Here is a 27082-nt window from a genome sequence, read left to right on the forward strand (position 1 = left end):
TCATCTTCAGCTTTCTAAGGGAAGCCTGAAGGTTTTGTGCCAAAATTGACTGGTATTTGGAACTGTTCATAATTCCCTCCACCGTGACTAAGGCCCCAGTTCCAGCTGAAGAAAAACAGACCCAAAGCATGATGCTGCCACCACCATGCTTCACTGTGGGTATGGTGTTCTTTAGGTGATGTGCAGTGTTGTTTTTGTGCAAAACATACCTTTTGGAATTATAGCCAAAAAGTTCAATCGTGGTTTCATCAGACCATAAAAACATTTTCCCACATGCTTTTGGGGGACGTGATGTGTGTTTTGCAAACTTCAGCCAAGCTTGGATGTGTTTTTTGTAAGAAATGGCTTCCATCTTGCCACCCTACCCCATAGCCCATTAATATGAAGAATACGGGAGATTGTCACATGTAGCACACAGCCAGTACTTGCCAGAAATTCCTGCAGTTCCTTTAATGTTGCTGTAGGCCTCTTGGAAGCCTCCCTGACCAATTTTCTTCTTGTCTTTTCATCAATTTTGGAATGATGTCCAGTTCTTGTTAATGTCTCTGTTGTGCCATATTTTCTCCTCTTCATGATGACTGTCTTCACTGTGTTCCATGGTATATCTAATACCAGCTTTGGAATATATTTTGTACCCTTCTCCTGACTGATGTAGGAAAACAACTGAACATTATTTGTGATTAATCAGAGTCACTTTAAATGATGACAGGTGTGTAATGACTTTAAAATGATTTCGAATGTGATTGGTTAATTCTGAACACAGCCACATCCCAGTTATAAGAGGGTGTGCACACTTATGCAACCATGTTATTATTGTAAGGTATTTATTCTTAATTTTCCAGGTTTTTTATTGAATTGTACACATTATAGGTCACATTAAAATGTGGAAAACGTTCTAACATGATTTATCTTTGTCTCATTCTTTTACATTACAAGAATCTGGCATGTTCACGGGGTGTGTAGACTTTTCATATCCACTGTACAGCTCTGGAAAAAATTAAGATATCACTGCAAATGTATCAGTTTCTCTGGTTTTACTATTCATTGGTATGTGTTTCAGTACAATTAACAGTTTTGTTTTATTCTATAAACTACTGACAACATTACTTCCAAATTCCAAAAAAAAGTATTGTCATTTAGAGTATTTATTTGTAGAAAACATCAAATGGTCAAAATAACCAAAAAAATATGCATTGTTTTCAGACCTGAAATAATGCAAAGAAAACAAATTAATATTCAGTTTTAACTTGGGAAGAGTTGAGAAATCATTTGGTGGAATAACCCTGATTTTTTATCACAGCTTTTATGCACCTTGGCATGCTCTCCACCAGTCTTTCATATTGCTGTTGGGTGACGTTATGCCAGTCCTGGCACAACATTCAAGTAGCTCAGCTTTGTTTGATGGCTTGTGACCATCCATCTTTCTCTTGACAAAATCCCAGAGGTTTTCAATGGGGTTCAGGTCTGGATATTGGGTCTCCCCAAATTCTTGCAGGTGGTATAGCTGTCCATTTATCTTGGCAAAATGCCTCCAGGTCTTGTAAAGTCTTTGGTCATCTTGTATGAACCGCACATTTGAGATGCCCCCAGAGTGGCTTGATGATATTAAGGTCAGGAGAATGTGATGGCCACTCCAGAACCTTCACCCTTTTCTACTGTAACCATTGGAGGGTCAACTTGACCTTGTGCTTATGGTCATTGTGATCATAAAGCTCTATTTTTTGTCTTGTCACTCTAAACTGTGAGGTGTGTCATGGTGTTTTTGGGCATATTGTAACCAAGCTTTTTTTTTGTGGCATTAGCGCAGTGAAGACTTCTTTCTGGCAACTCTAACATGCATCAAATTTTTGTTCAAGTATCGTCGTATTGTGCTCCTTGAAGCAACCACGCTGTCTTTTTCCAGATCAGCCTGTATTTCTTCTGAGATTACCTGTGTTGTTCTTTGTATCCCGAACAATTCTTCTGGCAGTTTTGGCTGAAATCTATCTAGGTCTACCATACCTTGGCTTGGTATCAAGAGATCCCCCAATTTCCCACTTCTTAATAAGTGATTGAACAGTACTGACTGGCATTTGCAAGGCTTTGGATATCTTTTTATATCCTTTTCCATATTTATAAAGTTTCATTACCTTGTTACGCAGGTCTTATGACAACTTTTCTGCTCCCCATGGCTCAGTATCTAATCTGCTCAGTGCATCCATGTGAGAGCTAACAAACTCAGACTATTTATACAAAGACACTAAAAAGCCATTTAAATGCGTGTCACTTTGTGTGTCTGTAACAAGGCCAAACATTCAAGGGTAGGTAAACTTTTGATCAGGGCCATTTGGGTGATTTCGTTTATCATTATGATTTCAAAAGAAACCAAACAACTATGTGATAATAAATGGCTTCACATGATCACTATCCTTAAATAATATTTAAAAAAATTGCATGATCAGTAATATTTTCAAAATCAATGCCAAAATTTCTGACAGGGTATGAAAACGTATGAGCACAACTGTATTTGAAAATGGCCAAAATGTTAAATGTAAATACATGTATGAAATATATGGCCATGCATTGGTAATACATATAATACATACTGTACAGCTAAACAGCCAAAATAACAAAAGTTGTGTCAGTGTCCAATTATTTCTGGACCTGACTGTATAAATGTGTTTTCCACAGCATTGTGTCTTATTTTTAGTGTGAGAGTGTTATTAGATTAGATTTTATTGTCATTGAACAATACGGGTAAAGTACAACAAAATGCAGTTAGCATTATTCACCTCTGGTCATAATAAGTAAAATAATCTCTTCCTAACATGGATTACTTAGACCTTGGGCACCAGGTCAGTGCAGTTTACTAACATGTAAGTAAAAGCAAAAAGGAAAACAATTATGTTTCAGCTCTTTGAAAAGATAGCAGCTAGAAATCAATTAACTAAACAAAAAATCAAGAGCATGGCCCTTCTAAAGATCCCCCCACAATCTTACCAAAAACAAACATTGACCAATAGTATTTGCTTTAGAAATGAGAGTACTGGATGCCAGAATCTCTCTTTAAGAGTACAAATGCATTCATAAGCCTCTTCACCTCATATCCACTTTCTTCCCTTTATTCTAATCTCTGGAGCTCCACAGCAAATTAGACCCTAGCATTGATGAATTATGGCATCCATCCACCACCAGGCCCTTCCGATCCCTAAATCAATTTAAGTGACTTTCCCCCCACAGCGAGAGTGGACTTTCTGTTCAACGACTTCATGAGAAAAAATGATGGCATTAATTTTGTGCCCCACACCAGCTGTTATGAAGATTTATGGCCATACTTAATGTTAATACACCTCTCCGCCCCATCATATCTGATGTTAAAACTACCTCCAGGTCGACAAATGGGCTGCCATACTTGTAATTTCCTGGACTGTGTGTGTGTGTTTGGACATGTGTGTTAAATTAGTAGTATAGTAAAAGACAATAGGAAGAATTGCAATTAGAAAACTAAGCTTGAAAAGCTTGAAAGCTTTTTGTGGTTTTTGTTGTGATTTCTAATGGTTATTTCCAGAGGTTTAGACAGTAATTAGCACGTACGGTAGCCAAGATGGTGATTCAGCTAATGTAAATCCCAAAGGAATTTAGCTTGTCTGAGTGTGATTACATACCTTAAAGATAGGACATGTCAAACTATACCATACTTTAACCATCGCAATGGTTATGCATATATGTACTTGTATGTGCTTCTATTGGTAGGACACTTTGAATTGCAGAATTCAACCTTTATTATAATGTTTTTCCCTTTAACATTTCATGTCAGCTAGTCCATCATCACCAGCTTGCATTGTGGCTTTCATGGTTGGGATGGTGTTCTTGGGGTTGTACTCATCATTCTTCTTCCTCCAAACACGGCGAGTGGAGTTAAGACCAAAAAGCTCTATTTTTGTCTCATCAGACCACATGACCTTCTCCCATTCCTCCTCTGGATCATACAGATGGTCATTGGCAAACTTCAGACGTGCCTGGACATGTGCTGGCTTGAGCAGGGGGGACCTTGCGTGCGCTGCAGAATTTTAATCCATGACAGCGTAATGTGTTACTAAAGGTTTTCTTTGAGACTGTGGTCCCAGCTCTCTTCAGGTCATTGACCAGGTCCTGGCGTGTAGTTCTCGGCTGATCCCTCACCTTCCTCATGATCATTGATGCCCCACGAGGTGAGATTGACCGTCATCTTGAACTTCTTCCATTTTCTAATAATTGCGCCAACAGTTGTTGCCTTTTCACCAAGCTGCTTGCCTATTCTCCTGTAGCCCATCCCAGCCTTGTGCAGGTCTACAATTTTATCCCTGATTTCCTTACACAGCTCTTTGGTCTTGGCCATTGTGGAGAGGTTGGAGTCTGTTTGATTGTGTGAGTGTGTGGACAGGTGTCTTTTATACAGGTAACAAGTTCAAACAGGTGCAGTTAATAAAGGTAATGAGTGGAGAACAGGAGGGCTTCTTAAAGAAAAACTAACAGGTCTGTGAGAGCCGGAATTCTTTCTGGTTGGTAGGTGATCAAATACTTATGTCATGCAATAAAATGCAAATTAATTATTTAGAAATCATACAATGTGATTTTCTGGATTTTTGTTTAGGTTCTGTCTCTCACAGCTGAAGTGTACCTATGATAAAAATGACAGACCTCTACATGCTTTGTAAGTAGGAAAACCTGCAAAATCGTCAGTGTATCAAATACTTGTTCTCCCCACTGTATACCAGAAGAAATAGCCAGAAGGTATACCAGAGCAATTTAGGCTTTCAGCTCTCCACTAAATCTGGTTGTTCGATTAAGGATGCCACCAGTTGTTGTATTAAATGTTGAGACAGTATTTGGAATAACAGCAAACTACATTAGAGTTTGTTAAGACATTACACAGTATAATGCTGGCCACAGATTTCAGTTTATCATTCCATAGGCATGGTTTTCAAAAAGCAAACAGTAGAGTACAGTAGAGTACTAGCCACAGATGACAGTAATTTGCTTTGCCTACTTTTTGGCCGCTTTGTTCTTGTAAACAGCTGTAATCCAAATCCGATTTGTAAACACATCCTTCCATCTGTATTTGAAAGTGTTTCACCAAGCAGGAAAAATATCCCACTAATATCCAGCTACCACTATCTTTGAAATCCGTTGACCAATAGCCTACTCCGGTTAAAACATGTATGGTTGAATATCATAATGTAAAGATAATGACAGGCTGATGACAGGCTGTTGTGTTGCTTGTTGTAAAGTTTTGCTAGCTAGCAGTATTTAGTCTATCACAAGTATTTTTTTAAGGAAACCACAGTGTTAATGTCAGGGCAGACTTCAACAGATTTAGATTTGTAGTCTTTTAGAAAGAGAAAAGTCTTGACACCTTGTCAACAATCTCCATGACCTGGGGATCAGGCCCTCTCTTTGCAACGGAACTTTGGACCTCCTAACCAACAGACCCCAGTCTGTCAGTTTAGTCAACTTCACCTCCTCCACCCTGATCATGAACACTGGTGTTCAACAAGGCTGTGTGCTGAGGCCTCTGCTGTACTCCCTCTTCACCCACGACTGCATTCCTGTACACACTTCCAGCACCATCGTCAAGTTTGCAGACGACACCACAGTGGTAGGCCTGATCAGTGACAATGATGAGTCAGCCTACAGGGAGGAGGTCAAGCGCCTGGTGGCATGGTGCACTGACAACAACCTGGCCCTCAAAGCTAAGAAAAACCAAGGAGCTCATTGTGGATAACAGGAAGTCTAAAAGCTGCAGTCACACCCCAGTTCTTCATCGGTAGCGCTGAGGTGGAGCGTGTCTAGCTTCAAATTCCTGGGTGTCCACATCTCTGAGGACATCTCCTGTACCCTCAACACCTCAGCCCTGGTCAGAAAGGCGCCGCAGCGCCTGTACTTTTTGAGGAGTCTGAAGAAATCCCGCCTGTCCACCAAGATCCTGCACAATCAGGAGCATTCTGATAAACTGCACCACAGTGTGGTTTAGCAGTTTCTCCGTAAACCACAGGATTGTTTGCCACTTCGCCTGAGTCCAACATAAATGAACTTGGGCCCAGAGAAAGCAGCAGCGGTACTGGATTTCGTTTATATATGTTTTTTTCTTTGCATGGTAGAGTTTTAACTTGCATTTGTGCACCATTCACCTTGTTAGCAGAGCACAGTTCAACTGCCAGCATCCGTGATGGTATTGGGGTGCATTTGTGCACTTGGCATGGTTTACTTGCACATACATATGAAGGCACCGTTAATGCTGAACAATATATACAGGTTTTGAAGCAACATATGCTGCCATCCAGACAATGTATTTTTTATGGAAGGCCTTGCTTATTTAAGCAAGAGCATGCCAAAACACATTCTGCACATATTACAACAGAATGGCTATGTAGTAGGAGAGTCCGGGTGTTAAACTGACCTGCCTGAAGTCTATCTGTCATCCACTGAAAACATTTGGCGCATTATGAAACGGAAAATAAAACAAATGACACCCCAATATGTTGAGCAGCTGAAATCCTATATGAAGCAAGAATGGGAAAACATTTCACTTTCAAATGTGCAGTTGGTCTCCTCACTTCCCGAACGCTAACAGAGCATTGTTAAAAGAGGTGATGCAACACAGTGGTAAACATGCCCCTCTCGCAACATTTTTGAAATGGGCATGTATTTTTCCAAAAACAATAACATTTCTCAATTTCAACATTTTGTCTTTGTACTATTTTCAATTAAATATAGCAATACATTATTTGCACATCAATGCATTCTGTTTTTATTTGCATTTTATTGCGCATCCCAACTTTTGTGGAAATTGGGTTGCAGAACTTGTGTACCAAAAACTGATGACATCTTTAAGATGTCTATCTTTTTAATCCGAAAATGTTGTTTTTCCTTGGGGTATGCAGCATTAGTTGTTTTTCATCTTCGTATGATTGTTTTTTTAAACATGTACATTACATTCAACCAGTTGTTTCTTTGATGCTCTACCACATATATCAGTCAGTCCTTGATTCAGCCCAGTCACCTCTTTATTAATTATGAATTCATTAATGCAGAGGTGTCAAACCGGTTCCACGGAGGGCCGAGTGTCTGCAGGTTTTTGCTCTCTCCTTGTACTTGATTGGTTAATTAGGTCACTGATTGGTTAGTTTCTACCCTCACCTGGTTGTGTAGGTATGAACTAGGAACCAATTTATAGGAAAAACCAAAAACCTGCAGACACTCGGCCCTTTGTGGAACCGGTTTGACACCTGTGCATTAATGTAACATGTTCAGGTTGATGATAGACCCATGTCAATTGTAGTTGATAATTAGATGACCAAAACCTATTTGTTGTGGTGTTGTGCTGTTAAATACTGTGTGGCTTAGCACTTAATACTGTCTACTCTTTTGACAGATTGAAGCCACCCAGTCCTACCTACGCAGCCAGACAGTGCCCTCTGTCTCAGTTAGTATTCTAGATGTTAGATCAGGCTTCAGATTCCTCCTCTCTCCCTCCTTCCGTCTGTAATGGCGGAAGGTAGGTAAAAACACTGAGAAAGTCTAGTCAGGAAAATGTATCCTTACTACAGCCTCTGTAAGCCATTATTCATAGCCTATACATACAGAATTGTGCTGCAGAGACTAAAGGACAACAATCACAAACACAGACATTGGCTGAAAAAAGTCCCTCACATATTTAAGTCATCACAAAACCGCAAGTTAGAAAGAAAGTAAAGAACTGCCCCTACTGTTCAAGCACCATTTTATGTGTGTGTGTGTGTTGGTGCACAATAAGAATCACTTTTTGGGCTCATCCTCCAAGTAGAAGGCATGTATTGGGCATGAATATATATAAAAACAATAACACTTCTCAGTTTCAACATTTGATCTACTATTTTCAATAGAATATAGGGATACATGATTTACACATCATTGCATTCTGTATTTATTTGGATTTTACACAGCATCCCAACTTCTATTGGAAACAAGGTGGTACATTTATAAATATGTTTGCTGATAGGAACATTGCTGAAAGACATCTGCTGACTCTATCATCAATGAAGGATAACCTTGACTACATATAACATTGATCAGTACAACATTTCTTAGTGAAATTAAACAAAACGTGTCTACAAATATTTTTCAGATCATGTGGGCCCTTCAATTCAGACAGTGAGACAATTCTGTGCTTTTTGGTGTGTAAAAAAGAAATCTCACTCCTGCTAGCCAATTATGTGGGAAGTCTCACTGCCCAAAAAACTCTCAGATATGATACACACCACCATGGTCCCCCAAGAATAAAGTGTCTCTTTAATACATTGCTCCAAAAAATTAAGGGAAAACTTACTCATCACAGTATGTAATAACAACTCAATTAAACTTCAGGGATATCAATCTATACAGTTAGGAAGCATAAAAGCGATTGTGAATCAATCTCACAGGTTTTGGTGCCAATGAAAGGTTTTTGCATGTGGTGGCCACAGATAATTGCTCTCTCCTTATCCTTCCAAACTGACTCCTCTAGTTTAGCATTTTTCTAGTGTCCTTTTCACTACTGGTAGCATGAGGTGGTACCTGCAGCCAATTCAGGTTGCACAGGTAGTCCAGCGCCTCCAGGATAGCACATCCATACGTGCAGTCACAACAAGGTTTGCTGTGTCTCCCAATACAGTCTCAAGAGCATGGAGGAGATCCATGAGACGGGCCGTTACACAATGAAAGCTGGACAGGGCCATGGAAGGGCAACAACTCTGCAACAGGGGTGGTATCTGCTCCTCTGTGTGAGGAGGAACAGGAGGGGCAGGGTTAGTTCCCTACAAAATGATCTCTAGTGGGCTACTGTTTCTGAAACGGACTCCATGATGGTGGCATGAGGGTGGCATGAGGTCCTCTAGTGGGACCTGAGCCAAGCACCGTGCAGCTTGGTTGGCATAACCAGAGAATACCAGAATTGGCAGGTCCACCATTGGCACACCGTTCTCTTCACAGATGAAAGAAGGTTTACACTGAGTATGTGATAGATGTGAAAGAGTTTGGAGACACCGTGGTTAACGTTATGCTGCCTGCAACATCATCCAGCATGACCAGTTTGGCGGTGGGTCAGTGATGGTCTGGGTAGGCATATTCTTGGAGGGTCGCAAAGACCTCCACGGGCTAGCCAATGGTTCCCTGACTGCTGTTAGGTACCGGGATGAAATCCTCAGACCCATCGTCAGACCTTATTGGTGCAGTGGGCCCTGGGTTCCACCTGGTGCAGGACAATGCCCGACCACATGTGGCCAGGGTGTGTGGGCAGTTCCTGGATGATGAAGACATTCATGTCAATGACTAGCCCTCACATTCCCCAGACTTCAATTCATTTGAGAACCTCTGGGACGTTATCTATTGGTGCACCCGATGCCGCCAAGTAGCAACACAGACTGCCCAGGAGCTCACCAATGGCCTGATCCACGTCTGGGAGGAGATCCCCCAGGACACCATCCGTCGTGTCATCAGGAGCATGCCCAGACGTTGTCAGGAATGCATACAGACAGGTGGGGGCCATACACACTACTGAGTCACAATATGAGTTGCCTGTGATGAAATACACGCAAGTTGGAACAGCCTGCGATTTCAATTGTTTACTTAGATTTTCAGTGTGAGTTTGAATCCAGCCCTCAATCGGTAGAAAAATGTGTTGTCAACTAATTACATAATGTACAGAAAGAATTTTGATCTTTACTTCATTGATACTTGCTGTGTTTTAAGTGTTCTCTTAATGATTTTGAGCAGTGTATATAATTGATTACATTTATTTTTTATGACATCACTGTACACACAATACCCCATGAGGACATAGCAAAAACAAGTTTTTAGGAATGTGTGCTAATTTGTTGAAAATAAAAACCATAAATATTCATGTACATAAATATTCAGAACCTTAATTCAGTACTTCTTTCATGATCAGAAAGAGTTTTATTACTAGGTAAGTTTCACACCAAACTTGGAATTTGTTCTGGTCCTTTGGTGCATCAATTTTGTACAAAAGAAATAAATACAATAAGAACAGTGGACTGAGCATAAAAACAGTAGACTGAGCATTAATAAATTACTAGAAAATGTAAAAAATAATAATATAAGGTGCAAGTATTGTCCAGTTGAGGGCTGTGTGTATATGTGGGAAGGGGTTATAGATTTGTCCATTTGAGGGTTGTGTGTTTTTGTGGGGAGCGTGCTATAGTCAGTTGGGCTCCGGGGGCATGTTCATGAGGCCTACTGCTGTAGGAAAGAAATCGTTCTTCTGGCGAGAGGTCTTGGTCCCGATAGACCTCAGCCTTCTGCCAGAGGGGAGAGCTCTAAATAGTCAATTTCCAGGGTGAGAGGGATCAGCCCCATTCTTTGCCTCTCGCCTCCGCGTCCTGGAGGTGTATAAGTCTTGTAAAAAGGGCAGTTTACAGCCAATCACCCTCTCTACGGTGTGAATGATGTGCTGCAGCCTGCCCTTGTCCTTGGCAGTGGCTGCAGCGTACCAGACTCTGATGGAGGAGGTCAGGATGGACTCTATGATGGCAGTGTAGAAATGCACCATCATAGTCTTTGGCAGGTTGAACTTGCTCAGCTGCCGCAGGAAGTAGATCCTCTGCTGAGCCTTCACTGTACGCTAGGTGACGTTCAACTCCCACTTGAGACCCAGAATGCGAAGACTCCACATAGTTGACTGGGGAACCACCCAGGGCGATGGGGGGGAAGGGCAGCTGGGTTTCTCCTGAAGTCAACTATCATCTCCACTGACTTTAGGGCGTTGAGTTCCAAGTTGTTCTGACCACACCAGGAAATCAGATGGTCAATCTCCTACCTGTAGGCGGACTCGTCTCCATCAGAAATAAGTCAGATAAGGGTGGTGTCATCCACAAACTTGAGGAACTCGACAGAGTGATGAATGGAGGTACAGCTAGCTGTTGGTGTACATGGAGAAGAGTTGATGGGACAGGACGCAGCCTTGAGGGGAGCCAGTGCTGACGGTCAGGGGGTGAGAGAGGTTCTTCCCCAGCCTCATTTGCTGTTTCTTGTAATCCACCTGCATGTGGACTCAGGCACACCCAGTTAGAAAAGCTTGTCTTGGAGCTGTGAATGTGGAGCTGAAGTCCAAAACAAGTGTCTTGTGTAGATTCCAAGGGAGTCCAGATGCTGGAAGATGTGAGGAGCCATGTTCACCACGTCATCCACAGAACCGTTGGCTCTGTAGGCAAACTGCAGTGGGTTTAGTTGAGGGTCAGTGATGGTCTTGAGATGGGACAGCGCAAGGCGCTAAAATGACTTCATAGCCACAGAGGTCAGGGCGACGGGTCTGTAGTGGTTAAGTCCTGTGATCCATGGCTTCTTGAGTACTGGGATGATGACGGAGGACTTGGAAGTAATCTGGGATGCAGCATGTCTCCAGTGAGTTGTTGAAGATGTCCGTAAACACAGCAGAATGCTAATCTGCACAGTGCTAGGGTGGATGGGAAGACAACATCAGGCCCTGCTGCTTTTCAGGGGTTCTATCTCTTGGGTAGACTGCTAATGTCCTGTTGTCAGGACTGCCCTTTTGTCTTTAAAATCTGCAGTGGAACTCCTTCAGGTCATTGGCAAATTGCAGGTCATTAATGGAGTTTGGGGATTTAGGCTTGTAGTCGGTAATCTGTTGGAGGCCTCTCCAAACAGAAGCAGAGACGTTGGTCGAGAACTGTATTTTAAGTTTCTCTCCATACAGCACTTGGCTTCTTTCACTGCTTTACCAATGCCATAGTTAGCCTCTCTGTACCTGTCTCTGTCCCCTCTTGAATGCCTTCTCCTTTTCCCGAATGCAGATGAGTTTGGCAGTGAACCAGGGTTTGTCATTGTTGTAACTCACTCTGGTCCGTGTTGGTACGCAGCTGTCTCAGAAGCTGATGTATGATGTCACAGCATCATTGTACTCATCCAGACCATTAGTGCAAGGGACTTTGGCAGTAAATAGTACAGTTTACACACCTCTCCCATTCTTCCTAATAGGGCACACCTGGGCAAAATCTATCTGTGACGCCACGTACCGGCTTGCTCCCTTAGCAACAAAACCAGCAAACGCAACTCACTCCACAGATCTCAATAACCGGAATTCTAGTCACCTGTTCACTCATAGCTGTTTATAGTTTGTCTTCCATGTACCGAATCGCCTTTTGTCCTCCCTCACTGACCACGTTTCTGCCTAATCCTCTTGCACCTTCGCTACAGAGACTCGGACCTCGACCTTCAGCCTGTTCCCGGACCACGACCATTGCTTTACTCCTCCTGTACCTGATTGGACTCTCCTGGTTTTGACCATTGCCTGTTCTGACTGACCATTCTCTTGGATTTACGTTTTGTATGGGTGCCTCTATTAAACCAGCTCTCTGCGCTTGAATCATAGAGGTACCGAAGAAATATGATGGAACGTCAGGGCAATGTCAGGGGTTGCTTCTCCAGTCCTTACTCTTCATGTCCCATCATGCGGCTGAATTCGCCACAGACGGCGACAAGGTGCACTTCCTCATCTCCCTGCTCACTGGCAGAGCCTTGGAGTGGGCCACAACCCTTTGGTCCTCCAACCATCCCGGACGCAGTGTGGGTGATCTCCTGTGTGAGCTACAGCAGGGCTAGAGATCAGCCGCTGACTATGCTCTAGAGTTTCGGACCCTGGCGTTGGGAAGCGGGTGGACTGATGCCGATCTACTGACCGTCTACCGCCGGGTGTTGAATCGTGCCATACAAACGGAACTAGCCTGTCGAGGGGATGCCACTGATTTGCATTAATTTATTCAAATGTCCATTTCCATCGACAACCTTGTTTGGAACTGTGACCCAATACTTACTACCAGGCTACCACGAACCACTCTGCCCGTCCACGCAGCATTCCAGCAGGAGGAGGAGGAACACATGCTGGTCGATCGCTCTCCCGGGAGGAATGACTAAAGAGGGTTCAAGAACGGTTATGTCTCTACTGCGGCAAGGGGAATCATCTCATAGCGAACTGTGCCTTGAGGCCTCCTCGTCGGGACAGCCGACCCATGACGCAGGTAGGGTTCTCGGCGCTGCTAAACATTACGCAGACCCAGTTCAGTTTGCCCGCAGTTCTGTCTACAAGTCCACTCTGTGTCCCTTCTAGCACTGATTGACTCCAGAGCTGCAGGGAATTTCATAGACGACCAACTAGCTGAGAAGCTGGGAGGTTTGTATTACCCCTAAGTAAACCCTTACGATTCAATGCCCTGGACGGGCAATCCGTGGTTACCGATCAGATGACTCATCAAACTGCTACCCTGGTTCTGCAGATCGGCATCCTCCATCGTGAGCAAATTCAACTGTTGGTATTAACCTTGCCTAAGGATCCCATTGTGCTTGGTCAACCCTGGCTGTGCCAATACGATCCCGCCATCTCTTCAGGTCATTGACCAGGTCCTGCCGAGGTGAGATCTTGCATGGCGCCCCAGACCGAGGTAGATTGACCGTCACCTTGAACTTCTTCCATTTTCTAATAATTGCGCCAACAGTTGTTGCCTTCTCACCAAGCTGCTTGCCTATTGTCCTGTAGCCCATCCCAGCCTTGTGCAGGTCTACAATTTTTTCCTGATGTTCTTACACAGCTCTCTGGTCTTGGCCATTGTGGAGAGGTTGGAGTCTGTTTGATTGAGTGTGTGGACAGGTGTCTTTTATACAGGTAACAAGTTCAAACCGGTGCAGTTAATACAGGTAATGAGTGGAGAACAGGAGGGCTTCTTAAAGAAAAACTAACAGGTCTGTGAGAGCTGGAATTCTTACTGGTTGGTAGGTGATCAAATGCTGATGTCATGCAATAAAATTATTTAAAAATCATACAATGTGATTTTCTTTTACAGACCTGTACATGCTTTGTAAGTAGGAAAACCTGCAAAATACTTGTTCTCCCCACTGTAGATATGCCAGCCAGGACCTGACCTGGTGGCCGGTTCATAAAAATACAAATTCAACCCATAACAGACTTTGCATATATTGCATTTCCTGTTGCACAAAATTAAGTCAGCTGAATGACTTGCAGTATAGAGCAGTAGCTTATTCTAGTGTGCAGTTCTGACCTTTCTGCTCAGAATACTTACATTATGAAACCGGAAACGTCGATTGTCATGACACATTACTATGGGCCAGTAGGAAAATGTACATTCATTAGCTGTCATTGGTTCTTCCAGAAAAAATGATGTCTGGTTAGCTAGCAATCAAAAATTGAGACTGTCAAGGAAAAGGAAATTAAACATGGAATGCAGGGTATTCAAACAGGAATGGAGAAAAAAAGATTGCTGATGTTGCAGGTAAAGTGGTGTGCGTAATATATAAATAAAGCAAACCTGAACACTTTTCATGCAAACAAGTGGGAGAGACGTATATTATTACACCTCTTATTAGACTGTAGAATAAAGGGAAATTGCATTCATTTCCTCTCCATTCACATGCAATGTGGACAACAACATGACCTTCAACTTTGAGTTGATTAATTTACAGTCTGATGCATTGCTTGCAGAACATATTAAAACTATGCCTCCCACAGTTCTATGCCTCTCTTAATGAAGATACGTTTCCAAGGGTTAGGGCTCCTGCTCTGAACCTGCTTGTGCTCTTTGGATCAAGCAAAAAATGTGAAATGACTCTCTTGCTAACATTGCCAGAGTATAGGCTACAATATATTATCTAAATCTAAATTATAGAATATGGACTCACAGAAGGCAGAATATGGACTCACAGACAGGTAGTGTTGAGCAATGCCCGGGGCACTTTTATTAACAATAACAACAATTTCACTATAACTAATCTGAAAGACAACCTTCTGCCATTTCTTTGATGGTTCTGGGCTCTCTGCAGTATTCGCTTAATCACACTATGAAGAGCAAAAGCAGAACATGTTGTTAGTCAGTCTATTGTTATTTATTTTTTTACCTCTAGCATAGCCACTCTCCCTCCTATACAGCCTCCCGATAAGTGTCGATGACAGGTCGGTGTAAAGGGGAGGAGTAGCTCCAACCAAATGGCTCCCTGTTCCGGAACATTCTTGTTCTTTCCCTGAATGTTTTTGTTGGGGCAGTGCTATCTTCCTAGATTCATATTTGGGTGAAATTCAGATTACCCTCAGTTGTTAAAGCAGGCCCATGGATTTATTTTTCACAACAAGCCATTATTCATCTCTGTCACAGTCTGGAATTAAAATTTTTAGCATTGTCCAGTGTCATCAATTGAAACTGTATTGCTAGTAGAAACAAACAAAAAAACACCTCAAACTAAATTCAGTTATCTGTCAAACTAGCATACATTTTTGACTGCATGCTTTAGAAACAGCCGGCTGAGTTTGCTGATTTCAAAGGGGCACTTTGAAATCAGCTACCTCTCTGGGAGCCATCACCTTATCGTGGTGGAGAGGTTTGTGTGTTCCTATGAACCTGAGGGCTGTGTTGTCCTCCTGGTAGGGTTTCCCATGGCAAAGTGATCTCAGGGGAGGAGCCAGACTAAGAATGGTTCAATAATACTCCATGTATAAACGAGGAAGAGGAGGAGTTACCCTGCCCGGAGGAAGCCCGCCGGCAGGCGCCTGGTGGTCGGATTTGCCACGGAGCCCGGTCGGGCATAGCCCGAAAAAGCAACGTGGCACCCCCCTCTCCATCCTATGGGCCCACCACTCATGGGAGGAACCGCTGGGGTCGGGTGTGTTGCCATATGTTTGGCAGTAAAGGCCAGGGGCCTCAATGGACAAGACCCTGTGGAGGTTGGGGGCATTGAACCTGAGTGGTCGATGTTCAAAACCTCCATTGCCGAAGCTGCGGCAGGGAGCTGTGGTCTAAAGGTCTTAGGTGCATCAAGGGGCGGTAACCCTTGAACAACCTGGTGGACACCGGTGGTCAGGGAAGCTGTCCGACTGAAAAAGGAGGCCTTCCGGGATATGTTATCCCGGAGGACTCCGGAGACGGTTGCAGTGTACCGACAGACCCGAAGGGCTGCGACCTCTGCTGTGAAAGAGTCAAAACAGCGGATGTGGGAGGAGTTTGGGGAAGCCATGGAGAAGGACTTAGGGTCGGCACCAAGGTGTTTCTGGAAAACCGTCCGCCACCTCAGGAGGGGAAAACAGGGAACTATCCAAGCTGTGTACAGTAAGGATGGGACACTGTTGACCTCAACTGAGGAGGTAATTGGGTGGAAGGAATACTTTGAGGAACTCCTAAATCCCACTAACACTCCCTCTATAGTGGAAGCAGAGCTGGAGGCTGATGGGGAAGCATCGTCAATCTCCATGGCAGAAGTCACTGAGGTAGTCAACTTTCTGGGAAAGTTCTGGGGATTGACGAAATGTTGAAAGCTTTGGGTGTGGAGGGGATGTCTTGGATGACACGCCTCTTTAACATTGGGTGGAAGTTGGGGAAAGTGCCTAAGGAGTGGCGGACTGGGGTGGTGGTTCCCCTGTTCAAAAAGGGGGACCAGAGGGTGTGTGCCAGTTACAGGGGTATCACACTTCTCAGCCTCCCTGGGAAAGTCTACTCAAAGGTACTGGAAAGGAGGGTTCGGCAGAGAGTCGAACCTCAGATTGAAGAGGAACAATGCGGATTCCGTCCTGGTCGTGGAACAACCGACCAGCTCTTTACTCTTGCAAGGATCCTGGAGGGGGCCTGGGAATATGCCCATCCTGTCTACATTTGTTTTGTGGATCTGGAGAAGGCATTTGACCAAGTCCCCCGGGAGATACTGTGGGAGGTGCTGCGGGAGTATGGGGTGAGGAGGTCCCTTTTGAGGGTTATCCAATCCCTGTACATCCAAAGTGAGAGCTGTGTTCAGGTTCTCGGTAGTAAGTCGGACTCGTTCCAGGTGGGGGTTGGCCTCTGCCAGGGCTGCGCTTTGTCACCAATCCTGTTTGTAACTTTTATGGACAGGATATCGAGGCGTAGTTGGGGTGGGGAGGGGTTGCAGTTCGGTGTCCTGGGGATCTCATTGCTGCTTTTTGCGGATGATTCGGTCCTGATGGCATCAATGGTCTGTGACCTTCAGCACTCACTGGACCGGTTCGCAGACGAGTGCGAAGCGGTTGGGATGAGGATTAGCACCTCTAAATCTTAGGCCATGGTTCTCAGCAGGAAACCGATGGAGTGCCTTCTCCTGGTAGGGAATGAGGTGTTACCCCAAGTAAAGGAGTTCAAGTATCTCGGGGTCTTGTTCACGAGTGAGGGGACAATGGAGCGGGAGATTGGCCGGAGAATCGGAGCAGCAGGGGCGGTATTGCATTCGCGGTATTGGGTGGTATTGCATTCAACCGTTGTGACGAAAAGAGAGCTGAGCCGGAAGGCAAAGCTCTCGATATACTGGTCAATTTTCCTTCCTATCCTCACCTATGGTCATGAAGGCTGGGTCATGAACAAGATCGCGAGTACAAGCAGCTGAAATGGGTTTTCTCAGAAGGGTGGCTGGCTTCTCCCTTAGGGATAGGGTGAGAAGCTCAGCCATCCGTGAGGAACTCGGAGTAGAGCCGCTGCTCCTTTGCGTCGAAAGGAGCCAGTTGAGGTGGTTCGGGCATCTGGTAAGGATGCCCCCAGGACGTCTCCCTAGTTGGTGTTCCAGGCACATCCAGCTGGGAGGAGACCTCGGGGTAGGCCCAAGACTAGGTGGAGAGATTATATTTCGACACTGGCCTGGGAACGCCTCAGGATCCCCCAGTCAGAGCTGGCAAATGTGGCTCAGGAAAGGGAAGTTTGGGGTCCCCTGCTGGAGCTGCTGCCCCCGCGACCCGATACGGATAAGCGGATGAAGATGAGATGAGTCTTTGCAAACTGTTTTCTGTAACCACCACATACAGCCTCTGTTTATTGACAATGATGTCGCCTGTACGTAGCCAATACTAAGTTGTTGTTTGGAAAGTTTGATAAAGTAACATTTCCACTTCCTGGAAAGAACTTGGATTGAAATGCAGCATTTGTGGCTTAGGATACATGGTTTCAATTCATGCATTTGGACAATGCTACTAATGCTGATTCCAGGCTGGGACAGATGAATAAGGGCTTGTCATGAAAAATTACTCCATGGGCCTTCAAGAATAACTCAAGCGGAATTTCACCCAAATTTGAATCTAGGTCAAATTATCCCTTCAACTGACATGTCCCGAAGCCAGGCCATCCTTCAGCTTAAGGATGGTATTAGCCAGAGGACAAGTGAAACCTTGTTCTCGCCAGGTGTAATGGTTCTATTTTGGTGTCATCAGACCAGTTAATCATTTTCCTAATGCTCTCAGAATCCTTCAGTAAGAATGTAATAAGCCGTTTACTCAGGACTGTCTTTATTCTAGCACCTCTACCATGAAGGCCTTATTGATAATTCTAAAGAGATGGTTATCCTTCTGGCAGATTTCCCATCTCTGCAGAGAAACTTTGAAACTCTCATAATTAGTGGCCATTAGGGTCTTGGTCACCTCCCTGACCAAGGCCCTACTTGCCTGATTACTTTGGACTAAAGACTAGCTCTAGGAAGATTCTTGGTGGTTCCAAATCTTTTCCATTTCACAATGTTGGAACTCCTAGAACTTCACTGCTATACTGATTTAGTTATAACCTCCCCCAGAACTATGCCTCAACACAATCCAGACATCCACTCTAAAGTGTAGGACCTTGTCTAGACACAAGTGTTTCCAACCTGACATCCAATCAATTGAACTCCATGTGAACTCCAGGTTGTATAGATATCTTAAGGATATTCAAAGGACATAGGATGCATCTGAGCTCAATTTGGAGTGTCAAGTCAAAAATATATTTAATAAATAAAAAATTTAATGTTTGAGAATGTGGAGAAAGTGAAGGGAGCTGAATGCTGAAGGCATTGTATGAGGAAATGCACTATGTAGTAACTGAGAATAGCTAGCATAATTTCACAAACCATAATGATCAAATTAAATGGAAATATGGAATTCTGCCTAAATAGACATATCCAAAATATAGAAACCGATGGCAGTACAAAGAGACAACAGTACAAAATTGGCACTGTTTCAAGGAATTGCATCCTCTGGGCAACGTTCAGATACCAACAGCTAGCAGTCTCATCTCAACTTCAAGGTAAGAGTGCTTTGTTGCACTTTCTTGCGCTGACTTGACACTAACATAATGAATCAGGTGTTCAAATAATTCCTTGCAACTAAATCCTTCAAAATGGATGATAAGAAAAAAAATTGGGAAATTATCATCTGCAAAAGTAGGGAAGAAGTTATGATGTCATATCTCTTGTTCATGTCCCAAAGCTCATTCAAAATGACATTCCAGAATGAACAGAAAATGTGTATACATACTTCTCTCCTTAGTACAAGCATTTGTCTCCTGACCAACCAGGTAGATATCTAGTGATAAGGTAGTAGAGTATTTTGAGCTTGTCCTGAATATCAAACCAGAGACAACATTGGACTAGTAGGAGTGAGATTTTCGAAAAAGATGAATCTCTGCTTTGAGGCCATATGTTGTGTCAAGCTAGGTGAAAAACAATCTTTGTGCCGACAAGGGGAATTGCGCTTTGGTTTTGTGCATTCTCTCCCCTAATGCCCTGCGTCAATTGGCATTTTCCTGCTGTCACATACTTTGCCTAACGTACCAGGGTATTGCTTAAAAATGTGATGAGAGGGACAATGTTGGGGCATAAAGGTGGATCTCATTAGGAAGTGTATTACTGTTGTTTGGCACTATTTTAGTTTGAAACATTAACCTGGTGGAATTGGTGAGGTTAAAGATACCCTGTTTGTCTTCCTGAGCTTTGACAAGGAGGTGGTTCTACCTGATAAGGTCAGGCTGTGGTATATAAGCTATTCTGTGAGCGCTACAGTGCTTTCACTGCCAGGTAGCTGGGCATGTTACAGCTGTATGCAGAAATGTAATCCGCATAGTCATAGGGAGTGTGAAGACAAGGTTGAGGAAGCCTGTGCAGGGGGGTGCCCTGCAGCTGGGGATCCAAAATGCCCTGTACAAAAGAGATAAATTGAGATTTGTGGAATATGAGTGAGGCAAAAGGTTTCATATGCAGAGAGAGTAAGGAGAGTAGAGGATAGCCCAAGGGCAAGAGATTCAACTGAGAGGCCCCCAGTGAGTAGACCTGAAGAGAGAGATCTAGAGAGGATTACATTTAGAAAGGTTGGATTTATTGCGTTTATAGGCATGGTAATCAACTCCTTTGCACTGATAAAGAGTAAATCACAAAAGATAGATGTGGTTTTTCCCTTTTGTGAAAAAGAAACATGAAATGCAAATTGGATCATTAAAAAACACACTTGCAACACAGAGGAAAGTCTGCAGAAACTATGAAAATGTAAAGCATGTGACATTTGTGCCTTGAACACTTTGTTAAATCAACATAGACGATTATGCTATACATTGTCCATTTAGGTGTACTAAATTAAAATATGGATTTAGAAATAAATACAGTAAAAAGCGGTAGTTGAATATAACGTCTGTCAAGTGTCTTTAATTACTAACTTTTTTAGAGCCAATAATTATTTTTATAAAATAAACACATTTTAATATTTAGCTTCTTTGAGTTCCACAATGTGTGTTTCAAAAGACTTCGATAATCAGATTCCAAGATATTTGTAAAAAGAATACATTTGGCTAAAGAACTGTCCAGGCTATGTATTTTTATTCAGAAATGTTCAAAAATGACTCAATTTTAGCATTAAATTGTTGTGATGCAATACCTATAACCTACTCTCTAACTGTTAATCAGAGGGATGCATCTTCTTCAATGTGTGGGCTAGTAGGCCTGATATCAAGATTGTTTTTTTTTGTCCTAGCCAATGTTTGACTAGATGCTGCTGGATCCTACCTGTCAAACCACTGAGTGGATACTGGATGCTGCCTGCCAGCCCACTGGGCCATCAGCAACTCTTTCTGCCTAGGTCATTTGGTCCATTTCTCCTAGGGCAGGCTCTCACTGCTAGCCCCACCCTTTGCCCACACAGACAGACAGTGACATAGGGAAAAGTTGATGTGAGAACTGAGCAGTTTAGAGAAAGAATGGAAGAGCATGATGAAAAATTCAAAAAAGGGGCTGAGAAGTAAAAAACGAACCCACTTATGGGTGATAGTGGCGCCACCACGCCTGCTACTACTAGTGCTGCAGCTAGGATGGTACAGTAACCCCTGATGGAGCTGAGTATGTCACTGCATCCGCCCAGGGTCAAACGCTGGCAGAAGATGACAGCAAAGTCAGTACGCAATGATGGGGAACCAGGGCATGGATGTAGACCAGATAAGAAAACAAATATGGGACTAGATTAAAATATACTGAAAAAAATATAAACGTAATACATTCTGTTCTGTATGTATCATAGGCAGAGATCCCAGAAATGTTCTAAATGCACATATCAAGCCCTATTACTAAACTTGTGTTGAATATGTACTACAAAAGTAAATATCTCATGTACAACCCCGTTTCCAAAAAAGTTGGGACGCTGTGTAAAATGTAAAGAAAAACAAAACGCAATAATGTGCAAATCACTTAAATCCTGCATAGTACAAAGACAACATATCAAATGCTGAAATGTTATTGTTTCTTGAAAAATATACACTCACCTAAAGGATTATTAGGAACACCATACTAATACTGTGTTTGACCCCCTTTCGCCTTCAGAACTGCCTTAATTCTACGTGGCATTGATTCAACAAGGTGCTGAAAGCATTCTTTAGAAATGTTGGCCCATATTGATAGGATAGCATCTTGCAGTTGATGGAGATTTGTCTGATGCACATCCAGGGCACGAAGCTCCCGTTCCACCACATCCTAAAGTGTGCCAAGAAAACATCCCCCCTCACCATTACACCACCACCAGCAGCCTGCACAGTGGTAACAAGGCATAATGGATCCATGTTCTCATTCTGTTAATGCCAAATTCTGACTCTACCATCTGAATGTCTCAACAGAAATCGAGACTCATCAGACCAGGCAACATTCTTCCAGTCTTCAACTGTCCAATTTTGGTGAGCTCGTGCAAATTTGTAGTGGAGATGAGTGGTACCCGATGGGGTCTTCTGCTGTTGTAGCCCATCCGCCTCAAGGTTGTGCGTGTTGTGGCTTCACAAATGCTTTGCTGCATACCTCGGTTGTAACAAGTGGTTATTTCAGTCAAAGTTGCTCTTCTATCTGCTTGAATCAGTCGGACCATTCTTCTCTGACCTCTAGCATCAACAAGGCATTTTCGCCCACAGGACTGCTGCATACTGGATGTTTTTCCCTTTTCACACCATTCTTTGTAGAAATGGTTGTGCGTGAAAATCCCAGTAACTGAGCAGATTGTGAAATACACAGACCGGCCCGTCTAGCACCAACAACCATGCCAGGCTCAAACTTGCTTAAATCACCTTTCTTTCCCATTCTGACATTCAGTTTGGAGTTCAGGAGATTGTCTTGACCAGGACCACACCCCTAAATGCATTGAAGCAACTGCCATGTGATTGGTTGATTAGTTAATTGCATTAATGAGAAATTGAACAGGTGTTCCTAATAATCCTTTAGGTGAGTGTATGCTGACAATAAAGTTGGGACAGGGGCAACAAAAGATTGGAAAAGTTGTGTAATGCAAAAAAATTTACCTGGTGGAACATCTCACAACTAATTTGGTTTATTGGCAACAGGTCAATAACATAATTGGGTATGTAAAGAGCATCTCAGAGAGACAAATGGTGTAACAATTTAAGAATTAATGGAACATTTCAAAGACTTTGTGGATCTCATCATCTACGGTAGATAAAATCATTAAACGATTCAGAGAATCCTTTGGGCTAAAGAAGAGGGACCATCCGGCAAGACAATTCCTAACCACATTCTGCATGTATGACAACAGCATGTCTCCATAGTAAAAGAGTCCTGGTGCTAAACTAATCTGCATGCAGCCTGTTACCCATTGAAAATATTTTGCACATTATGAAACAAAAAATACAAGGAGACACAAAGGGTTGAGCAACTGCAATCCTATATCAAGCAAGAATGGGAAAACATTTCACATTCAAAACTACAGCAATTGGTCTCCTCGGATCCCAAACCCTTACAGTGTGTTGTTAAAAGTAGAGGTGATGCAACACAGTGGAAAACATGCCTCTGTCCCAACTATTATGAAACGTGTTGCTGGCATCAAATTCAAAATAATAATATTTTTCAGTTTAAACATTTGATATGTTGTCTTTGTACTCTTAATTTAATTAAAGGGAAACATGTTTTGCACATCATTGCATTCGGTTTTCATTTGCATTTTCCACAGCGTACCAACTTTCTCGGAAACGGGGTTGGAGAACTGGTGTGCTAAAAACTGATTACATCAGTACAATTTCTAGCTATTCAACCAGAAACAAATACTTTGTGGCTTAGCACTTAACACTGTCTACTCTCTTGACAGATTGAAGCCACCCAGTCCTCCCTACGCAGCCAGACAGTGTCCTCTGTCTCAGATCGTATTCTAGCTGTTAGATCATCTCTTACATTTCAGGCTTCAGATTCCCCCTCTCCCCCTCCCTACTTCTGTAATGGCAGTAGGTGGGTAAAATCACAGAGAAAGTCTAGTCAGGAAAATATATCCTTACTATAGCCTCTACAAGCAATTATTCATAGCCTATACATACAGAACTGTACTGCAGAGACTAAAGGACATGAATCACAAACACAGACATTGGTTGATCAGCACCTTTTTAACAGAAATCATAGTTTTAAACTGCAGCAGCGACAACTTAAGATAGCAACCAAAAAAGCAATACCAAAATTACTTTTAAACTATTAACTTTATACGTTTTGTAGTTGGGTACTATTTGTGTGTGTGTGTGTGTTGGTGCACAATTAGAATCACTTTGGGCTCATCCTACAGGTAGAAGGTCTATGCCATTCAATTCCATATATGATTATTATTATGAGTTAGATTTAGGCATTGTTACCAGGCTGTTGCTGGTTTAACTTTAGTAGTATAACTTGAAATCTCATCTTCTCAGGCCCAGGTAAAATATCAACCTTAGATCACTGGTTATGTGGTAAAAGTAATGGTAATGATGTTGCAATTGGAAGTACTTGGACACATGACATTTCATGTATTGGTGCATTTTCTTACTCTTGCATGCTGGACATCAAATACCTCTTTCTTTCTGACAGCATTTACTGTCCGTGGTCTTGAAACAATGTGACAGTTTCACAACAAACTAGGAATTTGTTCTGGTCTGGTAGTGCAGCATAATTTTTTTTACAAGAAAATACAAAAAATAATAGTAAAGAAAATACAAAAAAATAAAGAATAGTGGACTGAGCATAAAAACAGCAGACTGAGCATTAATAAATTACTGAAATCAATACTGAAAAATACGTAAGTACCAGCTCTAAATAGCAGCTCTGGTACCTCGATATCGATATGAAATCGATACTTTAGCAACAAATAAAATACCATAAATTTCAGATGAAATTAAGCGTGTGCATCTAAAATGTTATTTTGAGATTTTTTTACAGTTTGTTCCATACATATATGATAGCATTCAATGATGAGACGTGTTTGAATAATATTGTGTCACAAATTAAATCAAATGCATTTGGAACAACGTGGTTGAGTAAACGGCTAAAATAAATTGTTTGTACGTTTAATATACTCTGATTTAATATAATAAGGCAGTAATCTTGACACTATACTTGAAATGTTTGTTATCAAATTCCCTGTATAACTCAGATATTGCCAGGTTGGACGTATTCCGTCCTGAGGCAGCATCTTTTGCAAACTGGTGAATTTAGGTCTGTTGTTTCTCCTTTTTTGTTCGACTTGTATGCAAAATAGGGCCAGATTTGATCCAATCTGTGAAGTGCCAAATTGTCTCAGACTGAACTGCCTACGTTTACCAAACTTAGCTGAACAGCGCCTTCTTGTCGTGTGGTACCAAATATAGAAGAAATATTTTAATTTCTTTGGTATCGAGGAATATCAATATTACCAGTAGACTGCGCAACCTTAGTGTGTATGTGTGGAGGGGTTGTAGATTTGTCCAATTGAGGGTTGTGTGTATATGTGGGGAGGGGTTAAGGTTTTATCCAGTTGAGGGTTGTGTGTGTATATGAGGAGAGGGCTATATCCAGTTTGGCTCCAGGTGTATCTTCATGAAGCTGAAACTGTTCTTCTGGCGAGAGGTTTTGGTCCTGATAGACCTCAACCTTCTGCCAGAGGAGAGAGTTCTGAATAGTCCATTTCCAGGGTGAGAGGGATCAGACTCAATCTTTTCTGTTTGCCTCCTCATCCTGGAGGAGTGTAGGTCTTGTAGAGACGGCAGATTGCAGCCAATCACCCTCTCTGCAGAGTGGATGATGTGCAGAAGCCTATCCTTTTCCTTGGCAGTGGCTGCAGCGTATCAGACGGTGATGGAGGAGGTCAGGATTGACTCTATGATGTCAGAGTAGAAGTGCACCATCAAAGCCTTTGGCAGGTTGTACTTTTTCATCTGCCTCAGGAAGTATATCCTCTGCTGAGCTTTCTTTCAACTCCCAGTTGAGGTCCTGGACCATGGTGGTGCCCAGAATGCGAAAGGACTCCACAGAGTTAACTGCGGCGATGGGGGGAGGGCAGCTGGGTTCCTTCTGAAGTCCACTATTATCTCCACTGTAGATAATAGTGGATGTGTTGAGCGCCAAGTTGGTCTGACTGCACCAGGACACCATATGGTGAATCTCCCACTTGTTGACAGACTAGTCTCCATCAGAAATAAGTCAGATGAAGATGGTGTCATCTGCAAATTTCAGGAGCTTGACAGAGTGGTGACTGGAGGTGCAGCTGTTGATGTGCAGTGAAACAAGAAGAGGGGACAGGACACATCCTTGAGGGGAGCCGGTGTTGATGGTCAGGGGGTCAGACAAGTACTTCCCCAGACTCACATGCTGCCTCCTGTTGGACAGAAAGGCTGTGATCCACCTGCATGTGGACTCGGACACTCCCAGTTGGGATAGCTTTTCTTGGAGCAAAGCGGGATTTATGGTGCTTCCGGCTTTCATGCCTGTTAGTCGCATAATGCAACTCTCCTGCTTCCTGACTTTTGTTCTATATTTGTTTTAATCATATTTTTACAATTTTATGTAATTTTTAAAAGAGGACCTCAGCATAGTTCTTTTGTATTTTTGAGTGATTTATTATGATGGAGGGGCTAAGACAGCTGTTGGAGGAACGGATCAACCGCTTAGAAGATTTTGGCACCAGAGCACTCCTCCGGTTGGACTGTGGGTCTTGTCCCCGCAGGTGAATCAATAAAATGCTAATGCTATCATTGCACAACCAGCTAAGCTAAGGGTAGAGAGCTCTAAAGATTTCCCTATACTTGATAGAACGCAGTCAAAACTGGTGAACACATCAGAGCAATTTCAGAGTGAACAGCTGAATGAGACGATAACACAGCTTGAAATACGAGAGAGTGAAGAATTAATTGACTCTGTAGCAGCTACTCTACCAAATGCGGACTGGACATGTGCAAATGCCACTGGATTAACCACAGAGGCTTTCAAACCAGACTTTGACACATCTTACTGGCACAGCACTGGGGCTAGACCGAAGGCATCAACTCCAGCGGGGACTAGGTCTGACGTTGTGCACTGCAGAGGCAAGAAGAAGAAATCAAAATAGGAGAGCACCAACCCCCAATCCACCACCTGAACTCACACTGCAAAACAGGTATGATCCACTGACTTGGAACAAAATGTGTGTAAATGAACCTAGGGAAGCTAACCCCAACACTAGCATTAGGGCTAACAGAAATCCAAGAAATAGCCCTAAAACCATTGATGGGACGAGGGAAAGAAGAAACTCTACTTCTGATAAGCCAGATTCTACCTTGATTGGGGATGACATAACCAAGCATATCAGAATTGCAAAGACTGAAAACCTAACCATGGCTGACACATCGGTCAGAGAGCTAACAGAAATGTTGCCAGTTATTCTCTCTACAAATCCAAGCAACATGCATAGTATTATCCAAACTGGGTCTTTTGACATTCTACAAAGGAAAACTGGCTCTGAGATCCTGAAAAATGATTTTCGTTGTTACTGGAGAAAATAAACAACTTTCAACAATGTTTTCATCTCAGGCCCCATTCCAACATTGGG

This window comes from Esox lucius, chromosome 21 (genome assembly GCF_011004845.1).
Source record: "Esox lucius isolate fEsoLuc1 chromosome 21, fEsoLuc1.pri, whole genome shotgun sequence".
NCBI lineage: Eukaryota > Metazoa > Chordata > Actinopteri > Esociformes > Esocidae > Esox > Esox lucius.